The sequence below is a fragment of the Haemorhous mexicanus genome, chromosome 2 (genome assembly GCF_027477595.1).
Source record: "Haemorhous mexicanus isolate bHaeMex1 chromosome 2, bHaeMex1.pri, whole genome shotgun sequence".
Classification (NCBI taxonomy): domain Eukaryota; kingdom Metazoa; phylum Chordata; class Aves; order Passeriformes; family Fringillidae; genus Haemorhous; species Haemorhous mexicanus.
Window position 1 is genome coordinate 26786268 of NC_082342.1, and position 19888 is coordinate 26806155.

Here is a 19888-nt window from a genome sequence, read left to right on the forward strand (position 1 = left end):
CATGCCATACATAGATTAGCAAAAATACAGCTGAAATGACTATTGACATACTGCCTGACTCTCTAAACAAGGAAGCTGGTAGAATCAGGGGGCCTCCTATCTTCACTGAGAGTGAAGACTATTTGAAAGCTCCAGAGCAGCTCCTAGGGAATCACAGCCACAAATTTCCAGGGAGAGGAGGAAGACCATCAGGGCATGTAACCATTCCCTTCCTGCCACAGAATCTCTAAGAAAAACACAGGAAACCTGAAAGGTAAAGATGAGGCCAAACCACCTTCAGATCTACCCAGTCTCTACACTAGTCCCAGGCAAACTGAAATGGCAGATTCATGGGAAGGGAATGGTGGGTCCCTCTAGCTCCTCAAGAAAACAAAACCCCAGAGTTTCCATATTCCCTCTCAGTGCTCTGTGGAGTTCGGGAATCTTGTGAGGTTCCCACTCTGTCTTTCCTTATCATGCTGGAAGGCTAAGAAGCTACAAAAATCAGTACTTAGAAGGAAAAAAAAGCAAATACTCTGCTTCAAAGTTCCTGTTCTGTGAAAGCTGAAAAATTCTGGAATTGGACCAAGTCAGCCATGGTACTTGAGCATGTAGGGGGAGAGAGCTCAGATGTGGTCTATCAGTGACACTGTTTATAAAGTGCATTCTATTTAATGCAAAAAACCACCCCTGTCCCTTGCTGAAACATAACTTTAGAAAGTCCTCCCTTATTTCGACAACCTGCCAATGATTGTTTAACAGATAAAAAAAAAATATTCCTGGCTTACTTTTCTTCTCAACTCATTCCTTACCAGAATTTCAGGTCTCTGCAAGAATTCTGTGTTCTCTAAAATCATAAATACTGCTTCAGAAGTTTTTCCAGTGATTGTCCAACCTGCCTCTCAGTCCCATGGAAACTCTTTGCAAAGATGTTGCTTTTGTCTTGTCTGGAACAAATTCCTTCACAGATGGACCATCCAATGTCTAAGAATAACTCTTTTAACTATCAATAGAGACAAAGAGATTCAGTTGCACTGTTCCCGTGGGATTCCTTTGAGTTTGGACACATCTGTTAAGATGCATACATCAGAGCCTGAATGAAGTTTTTGTCTGATTGTATCTTTGAGAACTCGTGAAAGTTTCTGCCAAAAGGATCTTATCTCTTGGCACGCTTGCAAAATATATACAGTTATAGATGCTTTCTGAAAAGCTCCTGAAGTAAGTGGCCTATGCAGACCAAACCAGTTTAAATACAGCCAGCTCCTGATTACCTTCTTTCTCTCACTGAAATCTTTAGAAACTTTACCTGAGGCTGTTCAGCCTTTGAACTACAACCTTATTATGCACTTTATGCATTCTCTATCCATAAGCAAGAAAATATGTGAAAAAATGTGAATAGAACAAATCTTATTACTTCCCTTCGCTTTTTTATAACCTTTCCACAACTTGTGCTTGTCCTTGCCCGAGCACCCTTCTTCTGGGCAAACAGATAGATCTGTTTGTGACAGCTGAGTAGCTAGATGCATAACTCAGCTGGAGTTCTATCAGGTCACTCTATCATTTAATTCCAAATTCATTCAAAGTGGTGTTTTTTTATCTGCTAAGCCCTCCATGAAAATAGTTATCTCGGGAAGCACCTCTTCCTCTAACTTGTTTCTCCAACTGTATTGCATTTCCCAGGACTAAAAGAGATGGGACTGGACACAGTGCATCCTGTGTTCTGGATTTTCAAGGATTCACCTGTGCTGGAAATAGTGTTCAAACCCCGAAATCTGGGAGCTAGTCCTACAAGTTTGAGGTATAATGCAATTTCATTTGGAATAAGTGGCACTAGAACTAGCATGTAGAACATACTAGAATATACTACGTTACGGAATGAAACCCTAAGTTATGTTAGGCATCACATATGACTTTACCCAAGGATTTTTTTTTTTTTTTTTTTTTGCTAAGTATTCATATCAGTAAGACTGGCATTCAGACTATTGCTTTAGGCTTTCTTCACCTCTGCCTTTTACAGCTGAGGAGCAGATGGCTATCACAGAGTTTTTATTTCCTTTGCTTGGAAAAAAAAAATTGATCTGAATAATTCCAAAAGCACCCTGATATTTTAAAGTAGATTGGCTTCTGAACATTTATCATAATAATAAATATGTGGTGTTGTTTTCTGCCAAGCACTAGTGACTGTACATGCAAAATGGTCAGTGAAGATTTCAAACTGATTTGAATAGGTGGTCCATAAAATCCAAGCCTTTTTTTTTTCCCCGGATACATAAATGAGGCCTTATGAAACCATCTGTACATCTGTGCATTTTTCCAAGAATTGATATACCCTACCATGCTGACTCTTTCTGGGTGCTTCTGGTATTTTCAGAGAAAATTCCTCCCAAACTTTCAGTCTAACTTGAGTTCAAAAGTATTTTTGTATTATTTGCCATCTACTAGAAAACCCCCCAGCAGAATGAAGAACTTCCTTTGAAAATGAAGTATCTGCCCAGATGTGGGGGTACTTCCCAGGCATTAGGATGGTCTGGGCAAGGGAAGAAAAGCAATATTGTGCTTTTCTTTGTGTCTAAACATAGAGGAAAGGACAGAAAGCCTTGCTGGCCCAAAGAAGAAAAGCATCACCGTGGGTCAAAAAGTTGAGAGGAAGAAAGACATGGCAATGTAGCTCTGAGGGGAGAGGAAGAGAAGGACAAAGAAAGAGATTCTAGAGTGAGGGGAACAAATCGACCCAAAAGACAGGGCACATGAGAAGTACGGAGAAAGCATTTGTAACTGCAGGGAAACCCGTTTCTAATGTTGGGAGCCACAGAAATCAGTTTTTTGCATCCATGAACATATTTCAGCACTAAGGATTGAGGCAATATGAAAAAAGAATACCACAAAACATGGTAGAAAGCTACAGTAAATATGCAGTAAATATTCATCACTCTTCATTTCAGTTCATGTGGGTTCTTGCTGTTTTGCAAGGGCATACCAAACACTAATTGTATGCTTACCACCCCTAACAAATACAGCCTGATAAAGGTCATAACCCATCATAAACAATTGTGAGATTTTCTATTGCTTTCAGCTAACAGAGATCAATACCACAAGAGGTCTTATTATTTCCTGAATTTTTGCAGGACTCTAGCTGTATTTTGGGAACTAAATTTCAACAATTCACAAGACAGGACAACGGTAATGCTGAAATTGCTATTAAACCTATTTCCTGAAAAAAATCCCCCACACTTGCAGTGTGAAAGGAGCATCTAACCTGGGCTGACAGTTTACTCCTATTTACAGAATAATACAATTATTTAGGTTGGAAAAGGCCTTTGACATCATCTGGAAGGTGACTTGGGGACACTAAAAACTTAGGGGTCTAAAAGACACTGTGCATAGAACAGGTAGAGCATGAAGAACTGCAAGCTCCACCTTCCCCTGCTGCCCTCTGCCAATATTCCTCACCCTGAACTTGGCCACTTCAGAAGGCAAAAGCAGGAGCTCATTCTCCAAGTTCCCTACAATCCCTGCTGGCCTCTGTCCTAAGGTTGCTTTCATGGGTTTCCATTTGTACTGTCAAAAAAATCAGTGTGAGGTTTCAAATCCTATTTACTAATGAACTCTTTCATCTTTGTGAATGGGATAAAGGGATTCTTTGTTTGAAAATAAGGATTATTTTTTTTTCTTGTTGTTCTGCTCATTTTTTGCATCTTTTCACAAGCTTTTTGTTTTCAGAAAACATTACAAGACAAAACTGCACCCCAGTTTTAACAAAGAGCCTGACATCTCCAATTTGAAAAGAATTCTTGTATATACTAAATTGCATGCTGCCTGCTGTTTAATTGTTTCACAGCTCTTTCTTCTCCCCAAGTCACCAGGTGAGATTTAGGAAAGTCTCCCCAATGTTTACCAGCTCTATTAAAATCAAGATCTCTAGCAGAAGCTCATAATGAATAAAGTCAGAAGCCAACAGGAATGAATTGCAGCTAAAGTGATTTTGATAGTGATGATCCCTATAACCTGACTGCTTCCAAGCTTGGCCCTGAGGAAGGATTTTTAAATTAAAGAAAGAAAATGATACACATACTTTTTAATCTGATTTTTTATTGTCATGCCCTGATTTTTTTACAGGCTTTTGCAAAGTCTGATTGGCTTCCCAGCTGTGGAAACCTGGTGCCTTCTCCCCTCCCCTCCCTTGTAAATTTACATTCTAAACCACTGCAGAAGAGGTAAACTATATATTCTAAAACTAGTGAGTGATGAAATTCACATTACCCTGCACATTCTTGCCCAAGAGACTTCCAGGCAAGGACCTCTGTGAAATGACAATGTTTTGAAGAGCTGGCAAGGTCAGGTGACTTCCCAAAATCCAGTTTTAATAATCCCCTCCCTTATTTTTTGTATTTTTTGGCAAAATGGTGAAGAACATTTTCTAAAGGGCAATTAACCCATGCTGAGTAATCTGAAAGTGAATGCCCTCAAAACAAGGGCCTTAAAGCTGGTACAATCACACAGGTCTACAAAGATTTTCCAGACTCTCACAGACTGATCCTCTCCACAAAATGCTCCCCTTTCTTCCTGGAAACTTTACAGTCCTGGGTTGCAGAGCCAGGCACATGTTTTCAGCACTGACTGAAACCCCCCAGTCAGGAGATGCGGTTGGGTAATGAGAAGCTTGTGACTGACTACCTGGAGCGGAGCAACAGTTCTAGTTGGACGGGGACATGCTTGAGGGGTCTTCCTTTTTTAATTTGCAATAAGCAGCAACCCGACCTAACAACACACTCTCAGCTTTTTCTAGCTGGTTCCATTATCACAACCTTACCAAAAAAATGTTCTGCTTTGGATGTAATTCCCAAAGAAGGGAGAAGGTAAGCCCTATTTATGACATTATGGGAAGAGCATCCAACTGGAAAACTTGGTGCACAGTAAGGGGGTGTTTTCAAGAACCCCAGCAGCATGTTGGTGTACTCACAATCAGATGACCCTGTGTGTGCGTGCAGGTTTGTTGGTGAATGTGGAGAGTGGATGAGGGCTGGCCTCAGAGAAGGAACAGCTTCAAGGTTCAGGCAGGGAAGGCCTGGCTTGGCGCTGCATGCACCCGTCTAAGTAATCTCATTCTCCTCAGACGCCTTCTGGTTTTCAGCTGTCTTGGGTTTCTTCCTGAAAATAAACAAAGAGACCTTTGAAGGGACTGACTGCATATTTGGGAAAAGGCATTTTTAGAATCTGTTAAAGATAACTTTCTTCCCCCACCACCACCCCCCCTCTTGCCTCTCTTTTCCCTTACAGGGAAGGACGCAGAAAAGACTTTCCTCCATACTTGTTGTCTGGAAACAAGCTGCTCCTTGTTTTGCCTCTGATGCAATGGCCCTGAGACTGTGTTACTGCAAATAGGCCAAGCACGAAGCTCCTTATTCTGCCCCTACTGATGACATATAAAATGAAACTTGTCCCAGTAGTTTAGACAGAGCGCCGTTTGACAAATATTAACCAAGGCTGTAGCATTCTGAATAGAGAGAGTTATACAGAAATAAAATAGAATTGTCTGAAAAGCAAACAAATATGCAAGTTTCAAGTTCAAAACTAATCAGTGCAGAGACTTGCATTGTGGGCAAAAGCACTGAGGCAATTTTGAGATGCAGAGGTCATCTAAGTAAAGCATTAAGACTTGGAACCTGAAACAGCTGTCTATGAGCACTGAGTACACGAGCTCTCAACACCTCCCTTCACACAAGCCTCCAAGGAATTAAGCATCAGTGGTACATCAAGCAGGTAGTGTTCTAAATAAGAAGCTTGACTAGGCCAATATTCAAGCAGCAATCAATTTATTAATTAATATAGTAAAGTATGAGCAACACAGCGCTGGGTACAGTGGGGGCAGTCTCCCTCCAACTGCACACCGATAGTTGGGGTTTACAGGTATTTATAGAGGTACTTATAAGCTTTCTCAGCAGTTTCTATTCCCAATTTTTACTCATCAGCAGCTTCTATTCCCAATTTCTACATCACAATTCTATACAATATTGTGATTTAGTTTTTCTCAGGATGTATCCTTACTGGTGGTCCAGTGAAAGAAGGAAGGAGTATTTAATCTGGTGAAGTCCAGCTTCCAGATGTGGGTCTACCTTTTGATTGCAAGGACCATAAATCTCATAACAGTGATGTCCGCTTCCCTTGGTCGAGGCTATTAATCCTTGAGTTGCTGTCCATCTTCCTTTCTCAAGCTGCTTATCACTGTTTTGTTAAGGTGTGAGATAAGAAGGTTTCCTTTCTATACATTCTAAAGCTGTAGTTTCAGAAGATCCTTACTACAAGCAATATTCTAAAATAATACTTCAAAAGGTTATTATTGCAAAACTCTTTAAGGCTTAACTACAAGCAAAAAGTTCTTGTCAAAAAGCAACACCTTAAAACTTTAATTCAAATGCTCCTAAATCAACTTAAGACTTACAAAGGTTAATTGTAAACAAAGGATAGGTTCAAAGGCCTTCTCCCATGCTTTATTTTTCTAAGTCATTATTAGAATTCGTCTTTATAACTGTCCCATGGTCGGTTTCCATACATATTACAATCACAAATACACACGTTGCCCGTATGTACCTGACATGAAACACAGGTTTGTATTTCACAGTAGTCAGTCACCAGCTTCACGTTTGGAGAAGGCAAGGCACCGGGCGAAGCGGCAGTTTTGAATCACACAGCGAGCACGCCAAACAGGGCAGCGAGCAGCCGCCTCACTGTCCCCCCTCTGCTACACAGGTGCAGGTGCTCCCCCGGTGCTCCCCGAGCCAGGGAGCTGCGCCGCCAGCTCCGGATGCAGCCTCCGGAGGGGACACTGCTGCTCCGGCCCGGGATGCGGCTGGGGCACGGGGCAAACATCGGCTGCTGCTGCTGCTGCCGCCGCATGCCGGGGAAGAACCGTGGGCACCCGCAGGAGAGCAGCAGGAGCCGGGCAGGCTGGAGCCGTGCCGCTGGAACCCGTTATCTCCGGCCGACCCCCGAGCAGTGCCGGGGCACCCCGGGCGCACGTCCTGCCTGCCTGCCAGCCAGCAGGGCCCTTTCCACAGGCCGGGACTCTCCTCACGGAGGGCCAGCGCGGGAGCCCCTTCTCCCAGCGCGCCTTTGCCCTCCTGCGTCCCACCGGGGACGGGGTTTGAGGGCTGAGCTGGCCTCTCCATTCTTAAAGCGACCGTCCAGCGCGGAGAGTGCCGATCCCGCGGGGGGCGAGGAGGGGTAGAGCGGGTCGGCCGCTTACATAAAGGCCTTATATAAGGGCGGCACGCCCGGCCGGGGGCAGTGTCCGACCCGCTGCCATTGCCTGCGGCCGCCGCCGGGAGGCAGCACCCGCACGGCCCGGCCCGGCCCGGCCCGGCCCGGCCCGGCCCGAGGAGCAGAGCATGGAAGAAAATTAGAATAAAAATTTAAGTTAAACGGGCCAGAAAGAAAGAAAGAAAACAAGTCCTTTCCCCACCCTTCCTCCCGCAATGCCCCCCAGGAGGTGGTGGGCCCGGAAGGGATGCCTTGGATCGGCCGAGGGGCAGCAAGAGGCGCCCGGTGGCAGCTGGCCAGGCTTCGGGGTGCGGCCGGGGAGCTGAGCTGATCTCTGCAGGTGAACCACGGCCAGCGAGGGGGTCACACTGATAACTCCGCTGCTTCTGGCAGTCCTGGTGTGTTTTGGGTTACTGGAACGACAGTCTCCGCACCACGGGATGGGTGGATGGTATTGCTGCTGTAAACTATAGCTTGTACATTGGCACATATATTTTAAAGTACGTGGACTGCATACGTTTTGTTTGTAACAGTCTGCATGGATCTTTGGCATGATCCAAACGAACTCTGGCACACCTTCACACACCTCATTTCCAGAGCCCAGGACATTCCCATGTGCAGCCAGCATGCACTACGGACTGCAGGAAATCTGTGCATAAACCAGTGGTTTTTTACAGTATTGCTACCCAAGCAGCTTTCAGATAGCACACCTTTCTGGCCTGGGAACAAAGACTGTAGGTAGGCTTGGACTCTGGATGCACAGGACAATGAAGTTCCTTGTACCCAGGAGCTGAACTGCTGTATTTAAGGTCTGTTTTCAGCTCGGAGTTAACCCAAGTTATATGCTTGGAGTACAGCCTCTGACTCCAGGTCTATCCACACACAATGCTGCCTAGCCTGGGCAGGAGACTGCTGTTTTTTTGCAGAGTGGGGGCTAAGTCTGAGTAAACAAGACTTGTCAGTCAACTAGCACAGCTATAGTTCTGTTGTTAAATCAAGCACTGACTGATGTTTCATCCTGTGGCTGATCCTGCTGGTGCCTCCCAAGGCCTTCAAAACTCAGAGGGGACAGGTTAAAAAACACTATAGCAACAGGTAGTGACGCCAAGAAGGCTGTGCAAGGTATCCCCTGCTTCTTCCTTTCCAAACCCATATTTTTTCTATTTTGCTTCTAAGGCTGACATTGTGTTGTCAAGACGCTCTTGTGTCATCATTTTTCCACACTGCAGTCCTGCAGCTCAATGACTTTTGCTCACTAGGATGGTAAGAATATAGCAGTGGTGCTACCTGGCACTGGAGATGACACCTCTCCTCAGGAGTTCATTTCTCTCACTATTCAGACATGGGTTGTATGTCAGTACCACCTGAAAGGGATGCAGGCTTCCACAGGAGGGAAGCTAAGGAATCAGCAAAGCCAGCTAAGGATCTAAAGAAAGCTTTGCAGAAAAGAAAAATCCTGGGGACACTGTAATCAAAACTACCTATGAAGAAACCCAAACAAAATTCTCTAGTCTGAAATGTCCAACTACTGTTGCCAGCAAAGGCAAAGTCACAGCAATCCTGCTGTTATTGTAAGTATATTGCTATTCTTTTGTTCTACCTTATCACTCATACAGAAAGCTCCTATTGCCATGATCTTCACCTATATATTCTAATTAAATATTCTTACATTCTCTTATATAGTCTACTTCTATTGCTATCTTTTTGCTATAAGTCTTCACAGGGAGAATTGTTAAGTACTCAATCAGGTTATGGCATCTCCATCCTTGGAGATTTTCCAAACTTAATTGAACAAGGCCCTGAATAACCTAATCCAGCTTGGAAGTCAGCTCCGCTCTGAGCAGGGAATTGGACTACAGACCTCCAGAGGACCCTTCCAACCTAATTTTTTTTCTGATTGCACACTACTTCTATGAACACTTTCATCAGCAAGCTCTCTAATATATCTCCATGGTCCAGAAGGTAAAAATTACCCACAAACTTTGGAAAACTGTGAATTGTTATAGCAACATCAAAAACCTTGAAGAACAAGGGTAGGAACAAGAATGAAACAAGGAATAAATATTGTTTGTGGAACCTTCCCAAATTGCTCCTATGTATGTCCCATCTCTACACTTCATTGATTGGCAATCCTATGTGATTATTTCAGTAGTAAGGGTCAATCTACCTTGCTGCTTTAGTTCTTATGACTGTGTTCTTCTCTATATACTAATCTTGGAAAAGAGCTGTTTGCTATTTACTTGTTAGTAAGGGCAACGATTGCCATATTTGGAATGCAAAAGACTTGGGAATGTGCTGTTGGAGTAAGGGGCTCTGTTCTGATCTCCGGTTATCTCCTTCTCTGTACATACCTGGGGTACATTACAAGTCCCTTCCAATACTGAACTCATTCTTAACATTATCAGAGGGCCATCACCATCCTTGCTCCTTGTGAAGAAAGGCAGAAGGGCAATAGAGCAAAGAGATGGCATTTTGGTACATGGACTTGATGCATAGAATCCCACAAGCTGGGAACAGAAACGATACCGACTTTCAAAATTTAGAGGGTCCCTGCAGAACTTATATTTGCTACTGATTTACAAGAGATTTATCCAGTTTATTTCTAAACATTCTACCTACTCTATCACTTTAAATTTTCTATCCTATGTCCATGTATTTTCCTTTTGTTGGCATTCACTTTTAGCATTCCCTTATATTTATATGGGTTTTTTCGTAATGTTAATTTACACCACTTAAAACATATTGTCTTCTTTCTTCATTGTATGCTCTCCAGTACCTCCTGTAGTTGAACTGCCTCCCCTGTCTTTCCTGAACTGAACTATGTGTATCACTACTTGTGAGCTCATGTGCAAAGCAAAATGTATACAATCACTGCCATCATATTATTTCTGTTTTCTGTCAGCATCCTTATTGCACTGAGGCATTTGCTCCTTTCCACGTACCTTAACACTGCACTGTCATAGAACAAGATCTCAAATGGTGGCCAACTCACAATGATGCAGTGGCTGCAATGATCTGGGCACTGGCTGTAAACTAGAATTGGCTCATTTCTGTTTCATTTGAAGGCAGAATGGGTAATATTTTGGATGTCCTAACCTCAAAGCTATCTAGAAACTAATTACTACCTCTGAGCTTTGAAATGCCTTTAAAACCCCTGCCACACTTCCCCTTTCTTGCTGCCACTCTTGCATACAACTTTCTCTCCCTCAACCCTCCACTTGCTCTCCACAGTTGATTTCTTTGCCCTTACCTCCCTTGCAACCATTATTGAGTTTGGAATGAATTTCCCCTGGATGAGTTAACACATTCTCACAGTGGGGCCAGCAAAACAGGTCCCTGTCAAAAATAGACAGTGTATGCTGTACTTCTCACACAGCAGCTGTAACTAATGCTTGAACCTTCCCTTACAAGGGGAATAGCTCTCTGTCCTGCAGAGACATCAGGTTAGCACTGAACAAATTAGCTCAGGTGTAGGAACCAGTGTAGCTGTGCAGAGCCCACAGCAGCATCCTGGCTCTCAGGGGAAGCTATGATAATATGACTGCATGAGAATAATACTACATAATGAACAATAATGAGGCAGTTTTCAGCCTCTGAATACAGGGAGGGCTGGGTCACCAACCAGACCTTTGTTCGTCGCATATTAAGCAGCACAGAGGGAACATGCCACAGGGTTGCTGATGTTGTTGTAAGTGGTGCTGCTGGCTGAGTCTGCCCACCCATGTTCCAGGCATTATTTCGCCTCTTCACAGCTATGGCATCACCTTATACTAAGTGCCCTCAGGTCAGAGATGCCTGTAGGGTCCAAGCACTGTGCTTAACTTACTGGTGCACAGTTAGTTTGTAACCTTAGAAATTCACAGGGGCTGTATAGAATTGGAAAAAAAAAACCAAAACAGACAAACAAAAAAACAATAAAAGACAAAACCTCCAGCTTTTCAAATCCTAAAAATAAGAGTGTGAAAAAAGTTCACGTCTGATTTTAAGCAATATTTTCCCTGAGTGTTCTGCTGCACATTCTTCCTCTGCCTGTATGCGACTAACACAGCTCCTGATATCAGTGTTTATCACTGCCAGTGTTGTGTCTCTTCCAGACATGACATTGACAATACATATTTAGAAACTGACAAAGTAAAGAGAGAGATGAGTAAAATCACTAGATATAAAAAAAATAGGGCTGAAAGAACAACAAAACCCTACTAAAATCTGCCCAGAGACCTCACCCTAAAATTCAGGGCACACTGAGTGCCAGAGCTGAGGGTGAAGCTTCCCAAGACAGGCTCCCTTTAAATCACCTGAACCATGACAGGTTTCCTGCCAGAAGTGTCGCTTCAGTAGTTAAAAGTCCTGCACAGGCTGACTGCCTGAATATTCACACAGCTTCTCTGATGATTTTGCAGCCACATTGATCTTCATGCTGTTGCAGCTACATGACTGGCAGTTTGTTTAAAATCTCTGATTGCAAGTTTGTGTCATACAATGGAAAACACAAACTCCTGAAAACATCACCATAAAATGTAATATGAAAGAGAAATCCCAACACAACACTGCAAAGCAAAAATGGGAGGCACGGAAAACTGACAAGAGAGACCCAATGTTCTAGTGCAATAAAAGCCTGGAAAATTTAATCAACACAGAAAAGTAAAATAAACTCCAAAATCCCTTACAAGAGACTGATTAACATAATTAAATTAAATTCAGAAGATTAAGTTAAAGTAACATTGAAATTTGCTTGGTCCTTTTCAGGCCTGAGGTAGGGTTTATACAGCCCAAAATTTGTCTATTTATTCCATCTAAACCACAAGTCTCATGAGAGTTGGGTCCTGACTACAGAGCTTGCCTCACTTGTAATATCAGGGCATCTCAGCTATGCTAACACTGTTACAATACTGACAATTACTGAGAATTGATCAAAAGAATTCAAAACTATTATATTCATATTATTATATTAATTATAATATTAATTATAATTATATATTATATATTAATTATAATTAATTATTATATTATTATATTAATATTATATTATATTTATGGGGGAGAAAATACAAATATCAGGCAAATGGTCATTTCAGAGCATAATAAAACCACAATGCAGTCAGAATTCTCTCAGGCAACTTTACCTATGTAATCCAGCCAAATCTACCAAATTGTAATGGTCTTAAGTCATAAATGTCTCAGGGCCCTGAAAGAACAGTGTAAACCTTCAAGAACTTGCAGTAGATTGCCTATCTGTATTGCCTGAAACACCAATGAGAGGAAAGGTGTCTCATTAAAAAGTAATAAGAATAAAAAAGAAGATAAACACTGCAAAGATAAACATTGATGAACCAACTAGAACAGCATGAACTAGAGAAGCAAGTAGGGAGAACCTGCCAAAGTAAAAAATACAAGCAGATCAAACCAGCTATTGCTGAACTATGCTGTGAGGCTATGACTTAAATATTTAACAGTTTTTTTCTGACATACTTTTTGCCCACATATTTTCTTGCAAATTTCAAAAGAAAAACTTAGTTTACCCTCATCAGTAAGGCTCACAGGTGCTGCAGTTTGTTTTTGTTTTTGTAAGATGTCTTATTTTGCTGAACAAGAAGTCTTTTATAAGAGATAAAATATACTTACAGTGGTTTCCAAAAGGTATCACTCTTCAGGTAAATTACTCCAAACCTTGGACCTAGTGCAGACGTTCATTGGGGCAGGGAACAGAGAGAGGCTGTGTCTGTACCAGGAAGAATCAGAAGGAAAGGTCAGGGGGAAATAATAATTATTTACTGAGAGCAAGAAAACTTGCTACAACTCTAACTGGCATTCTGTGCTGTGAGTACAGCTGGCTGCAGCCTGGTAGTGCTGAATTCCCGCTTCAATCCCTCCAGCCCTGGCTGCAAATGACCACAGAGTCAGTCCCCAGTTACCCCAGTCTGCCCATGCAACCTAATCCAGTGAAGCAAGGAGCAGAGGGAGGACTGGCCACCAAAGGGCTACCAGCAGGATCTCCAATGGCATGAGCACGGAGCACTGATGGAGAGCTAGCACAAACTTGGCACTCAAGTGCATCTCATCAGAACAACAAGGCCAGTCCTGTTCCGAGCAGCAATAAACACTTCCTCAGGATTAAAAGGCAGGAAAAGGAAGGAAAGAATCCTCCTTCATGTCTTTTGCTGTCTTTACATCACAAAAAGCATGGTATCAAAGCAGAAACCCCACTTTTCTCTCATCAGCCACCTGGTCTACTGCGGTGACACCAGGGAAGTAACTTATTGCCAGTCTTGCAGGAAAGGTTCAGCTCAGCAGCAGTTTTATTGCTGAAACCTTCTGAGATGAAGACATAGCTGGAACCAATGGACTGAGATGGGAAGGGATCCACAAAAAAACCTTTGGTCCAATATTTATTAGATGGTGATTTCCCCATCCAGATCTAAGTTTCTGGGAGACTTGAATCCCTCTCTAGACTAAGAGAACTCCTCCTTTGCTAGCTTCTCATTATCCTTTGGTAGCTCACTGTGGGTATATTGGGAGTATGTCTGAAGTTGACATCCAGGGACAGAATTAAATCCTGCTCACTTCACTTATGCAAAGAAGTCTTGAGATGTCAGCATATTCAGTCCTGTCCACAGTAAAGCCACTGGTGCCACTTCCATGAAAAAATGATCTTGCCTACTCTGAGCAGACCAGAAAAGCAAATATTTGTTTTATCAAAGAAATCAAGAAGGTGGATGAAAAATGGTAAAAGATGTAATTGTTACTTCACAGGTAGCTAATGTCACTGTGCAAGGTGGAATTTATGTCTGAAAATGCAACACAAAAAGACCCTGCTGTTTGTGCAGCAGGAACACTCCAATAAGCACTAACAGACCCAATAAGTGATTTTTGATGACACTATAATAATGTACTTCACAAAATATACATTCAGTTTTATGTTCAATTCACACATTTTGTAATGCTGGTGTTTCTTAGTGACTGGGATATATACTAAATTCTGATTTCAACAGGCTACATGGAACCTGGCAGCTACATTTTACAGGGGTTCAAGAAAAAAATTTCTTTGATTCCAGTTTTTTTTAGGTTCTCCCCTCTTGGAGTCTGCTTTGAATTGCAAATTAAGTAAATTCAAATACACACACACACACACACACAATCTACAACTTAGCCTGAACCTCTGAGTTTCACCAGGGCTTGGAAGAGGAATCACATGCATCAGATTAGTTTGAAAGAGTTACATAAAACAGTGACAATTTTGACCAGAACCAAGGATTGAATTTCAAAGGTGCAGTAACGCCCAAGGATTCTGTAGATTTAAGTCCTTGCTAACGCTCAGCATGGCTTACTTTCAAGCTCTCTTTCCCACCTCCATATACGCCCCACCTGTTCTGTTAACGCTGACCTTGCTTCTTACATCCACTTTGCACACATCAGTCTGTCTTTTATCTGGCTATTGCTCACCTTTTTAAGGCATAAATCCCACGTGCCTTAGAGACTGCCTAGTACTTCAGCTAACATGCATTTTTAACTTGTACTAGAAGCAGAAAAAGCACAGGATCAGGTCTTTAGTCTTTACTTCAGCAGAACTCCTGTTCACTCCTAATTTCACATGAGAGAAGCCTAAGAACTGCATGTACTAATCCTGCATATTTTGTCACCTCTCTTTTTGTGTCATTATTGCTCTTCCAATCTCTGGGATCCCAATCCAAGTGGCTCTCTCTTGTAGCACTGCCTAGCACTCAATCTGGCTTCCCAACAAGGGTCAAGCAGACAAGTTGTTAGAGATGGGCTGTTGGAAGTCTACAAAATATGGGCTCAGAAATCTCTGTGAAAGGCAACACTTAAAATATCTTCATTTTTCTCCATGTTTTTTTGCTATGGCCTGGGAAGATATCTCTCTTTCTTCCAGTGTGATGAGCATAAAGCACTGAGATCCTCAGCAGTTGTTAGGCACTTTTTAAGTACATAAAATCAACAAAGCTGATGGTACTTCTTAAGACACTAGTATTGCAACAGAGAATGAAATACTCCAAATTTTGTAAAAGACATAATTTAACTTTGGAAAAATTAGAAGAAAAGGATCTTTGACCATAAGAAGATTGGGCAAAAAGAGAGAGAAGCAGGACAACAGAGGAGTGGGATGTGCGACACTGAGTTAAGTAACTTCTCCCCTGTGTACCTGGGCTCCTCTATCCAGAAAAGGAAAGCATTATATTTCTGTTCCATGGGGTAATGTGTGCTTAATTAAGATTTTGGAGGATAAATGTTCTACATGAATGCATTCCAGGAATGCAGACTTTATTATTTAAATATTCCCACTAATGATAGTAGCTTGGGCATTTTATACATGCTCACTATTATTCCACCTTGCTCTTTCCAAGTTTTATCTGGTAATTTAGAGGGTGTGAGGAACATTAATTATATCAGTGTTTTTATTAAGGAAGGTCCATTTTATGAGAGTAGTGATGTGCTACAGATCGTGATTTAAGATGTACACTTTAGGTCACTTTTATACTGACTTCAGTACCGTTGCAATGGGCATAAAGTCAGGAGAAAATGTGGTGCTTTACATAATAATGCTGATGATTAATGGGCTCCTGGACCATTTCTCTATATTCTGAGGCACTGATCCTCCTTCTCCCTCCTGAAATTTGTGTCTTGACCCTTTCATCTCTTGTTAGCTACCTTTCCAGGGCTGTTCATTAACCAGCACCATTGATCTGATGTGGTTTGTCATATTGTATTACCTAAAGCACACAGAAGCAAGCATTGTCCCGACTCTGCTCTTTACACAACACACCATCATATTTCCTTTACAGATGACTTAAATATTATAAACATCATCTTACTGCGGTTGCTTGGTCCTGAAACTGGCTTTTTCTAGGTTAGTTCCCTGTAGGATATTTCTGTCTCTCCCCCTGAATGTACTTCTGTCTGCTCAGAGACACCATCAAACACATTGAGTATTCCCCGCTTGTTAGGAACACTCCTATGTCTGACCAGCAAGGGACAATCAGCAAAATAGCTCCTTCTCTTTGCTTGAGACCTGGTATCACAATCTTCTCTTACTTTTTTTTAGTGATTCCCAATCAAGCAGACTCAAGTTTTTAGTTAACTGCTATTTATTTTATTCTTGCAACAGTCTTTCCCCTGATATATCATAAGAATGCTTCCTTCTGCCTTTCCTCTGATCCCTAGTAATGAAAAAATTAAAAGATGAGCTTCTTGTGAGCTGATTTCCGATTACTCTTATTTACTGTGCGGGAACAGTGCTGTCTATCATGAGGCAATGGAAAGTAACTCGCTAGTGCCTCGGAAGTTAGCATGTCTGATCTTAATGCACATATTGTACAGCTCTCCTGAGTCAGGTGGGTTGAGTTTTAATTGATGCTTTCACAGTCATAATATATTTTCAGACTGGGCCGAATTCAATTCTTTTTGATCACTTTTTCTCTCTGGGAGTAAGATTTTGGATTAAATTCTTAAGGCCACAACAAGAAGGAGGAGATGAAAACAGCAGTGTTAGCCATCAATGAACACGATTCAAGAATCAACTTTCTGCATAAAGTGGGTTATTCCAGATATATTTTACTGTTTATAAGGAGAAAGTACATTGTCTGACTAGGACTGACTATGGCATTTACATTGTATGAACAAGGTTAGGCCATTGGATACCTATAGGTAGATATCTAACTCCAGTGTCTCAGAGATCAAGACAGACTGAGATATAAAAGCCACTGTTTAAGCAGAGGCCAGAACTTGTGTTAAAAAAACGACAAAAATTTAGCAACACAGGACATGTTATGAGAAGGCCATTAGCATGGATTTTTTCACAGTAGTCAGGGCTTTATTTCCAAGAGGAAATGGCTAATTTCTGTATTCGACTGGGAATGCTGTATGTCCACTATCAGTATGGCCTAAAAATCAGAAATTAATTTGTTAATGGATTAGACATTTACAGAAAGACTGTTTAAAGAGGCTGTACTGCTCTAGCCTGGTAAAGGCCAATTTCCCACAGGGACATGTTTGCAATAGCACTTGAGAAAAAAAATCTCTCCCTGAAGTCCCAGAGGTACTTACTGAAATCCAGAATAGCAGGAAAGTCTGCATTGTAGGAAAGTCTACATTATGTTCCCACTTTTTCACTCAGAGGACCTCTACTACCTGTCTGCATCTGTTTCTTTTCCCTTCTCTCAGGGCCTTTTATCTGATACTATAGAATTTCACTGCTCTTAAGCTGCAATTCTTAAGTTTGATTTTGGCACTTGGAATAGGCATTTTTGAGGTCTTACTTTTGTTCTGTTGATTCTTCTGATATTTCTTTCTATTTGCAAGCAGTACTCTCAGTGTAACAGCTAACCATGCCTAAGAGTTCAGGTCGAAAAGGCTGACTCTTCTTCTTCTGACTTTCCACTTCCCCTGCCAAATCCCTTCCTACCTGGGGCAGTGGTACAAGGCCTAAGCACAGAACATTCTCTCTCATTTAAGATCTAACTCTGAGTGCTGCCTATTTTCCACTAATGAAGACCTCATCATGCTCAGTGTGTGTTGGGTGTGTAAATTCCACACCTGTGGGTGTGGCAGGTGCCCAAGCAGAACGTGTGCTGCTCTCTTGGCTGCTCCTTGCAGGGGGCAGAGCAGGATAAAACCATGCTTGGCAATGTTAAGCAACTGTCTGGACTTTGCACGCTGGATTTGAAATGAAGGTAACTTCTACTTGGAAGAGGAAACTAAATGTAAGTAGTTGGTAGGCCTAATCAGAGCAGGAGCAGGTCACCAAAATCCCTACAGGAACATGCAGCTAGTGGTTTAAATGAATACAAAAATCTTTGATGCCAGACTGAACCATAGCAGTGTGTCAGAGCACTTTCCACATATGGTAACAAGAAGAAACAGTACTGTACACATACACAGATATATACATAGAAGTAACCATGTATTTATGTATGTATATAGAGTTATATGAATGATCATTATTTTAAAATTATCTTATTCTGGCAGAACATTGCTGGGTATAAAACACGGAATTCTGTGTATTCCTACTTTGGAGCCTTCACAGTTGTATCTGAATGCTGACTACAACCACGTACTTTTCAAAGCAGTTCATTAAAGTGGGGTGTGACAGAGGCAAACAGATAAAGTCCTAATTTTATTGGTGTGGAATATGGAGTAAATCATCTATGCTCAATGGAACTGCACCTACATAACCTTTCTCGGGAACAGACTGATTTGTGGGTAGTGCTTGTATACTGCCAGTGTTGTTGAATCTTGAGTGCTACTTTTCTACAGATAGTATTAATAGAAGCAGTTTGAGGGTGTAAACAGCCTCAGGCATTTATGTGCTGATGCTGTAGGTTCATAAGGCACGAGCATTATGGCATGAAACTCAAAACGGTTCATGGGAGGGGAGCAAGTAAGAGGTTCAGGTTTTGAAGCCCTGAACACTCAGGATGGCCAGTGCAATCAGAATATTGTCTTGTTAACAAGAAGGCGGACAACACAACGCTGCCTTGCTGCCTTAAGCAAGATTCTCACAAAACTAAAGGTATAGTTGTGCTGCAATTAATACCAATGTTTCTGAAGCTGAAATATGAATTGCCATCACTGCAATCACCAGAGACGGAGAAAATGTGTAGAAATTAAATTGTTACAGTAATATATCCGCCTAAGCTACTGCTTTGGCTAGATGAGCCAGATTAGCTCATGACAGATGAGCTTCATGAACATTTCATTGCCAAGGAACCCTGTCAAAATATTGGTGATTTCGCCGAATCTGTTCAACATCATGGAGATGTCAAACGAAATCTGAAAGGACATTATTTTTCAGGAAGAACAAAAACAATGAAAGCATACGAAGAAAATGAGCTGAGTTTCTTCCCCTACACGTTGCTTTGGTTTCATTAAATGCTGTCCTTACAAATACTTTGGTACAAACCCTGAAACCCTTTAGTCCCATAGATACTGGTGAATTGTAGAAAGTACTGAATGTCCTCAAAGAATAGATCTCCCTGTTTCAGTAACCAGGTTTTCAAACAGGCAATGTATTTTCACCAAGGTGCAGGGACTGTGTAATCTCAGCACCTAACAATTTAATCAAGATTTACACCATTGACACTGGTTCTGCCCTACCCCCATCTTTCCTCGTCACAGTGGTACAGCACTTGATGCATCAGTGTCTGGCCACTGAGCTTGTGGTTCTTATGCTGAAAGATGATCTCAATCACAAGCTGGAAGTACCCTTTCATGAATATGGAACGTGATACAAAATGGTAAGTGATAAAAGTAATTAAATACTGTGTTTTTCATGGCTTGTTGCTTGCAGAAACTATGAGATACTGTTTACACTAATTAAAGGTAGAATTCCATGTAGGACAGTGGAAATTTCAGCTATAAATTTCAATAGATTTGACCCATTTGTCACAGGACTATCCCCTTCGAGGCAAAAAAAGAAATAAAAGTTTCTCTGATACATCTGGTTTTCTCAAGCACCAAGAGCCAGGTTATCAAACAGATAAACAGAAAAACTGAGCACCCTCCTTCCTCCCAAAAAAGCCTTAGAATTTTTGTGATAGAATTCCTTCCTCTCCCTGAGCTTTTATTATGTGACTTGTTTTATAAGGAGATGAGCATGCTTGCATGATTTTTTATCTGCCTTTACTAGAGGAAAATTTAT

At 41.7% G+C, this 19888-nt stretch overlaps 1 protein-coding gene across 15 annotated transcripts in view; it reads right to left on the reverse strand.

The window, feature by feature from the left end:
• ZBTB20 (zinc finger and BTB domain containing 20) overlaps window positions 1-19888 on the reverse strand; it is a 448287-nt gene that overhangs the window by 22134 nt on the left and 406265 nt on the right. For 13 of the 15 annotated variants that reach the window (XM_059838030.1, XM_059838029.1, XM_059838028.1 and 10 more), the window contains 2 exons: window positions 12859-12955; window positions 4940-5127 (listed from right to left, as the gene is read on the reverse strand). The gene's annotated coding sequence lies outside the window, so the exon portion shown is untranslated. The remainder of the gene's footprint in view (window positions 1-4939; window positions 5128-12858; window positions 12956-19888) is intronic. The other 2 variants (XM_059838027.1, XM_059838026.1) reach the window with 1 other exon arrangement.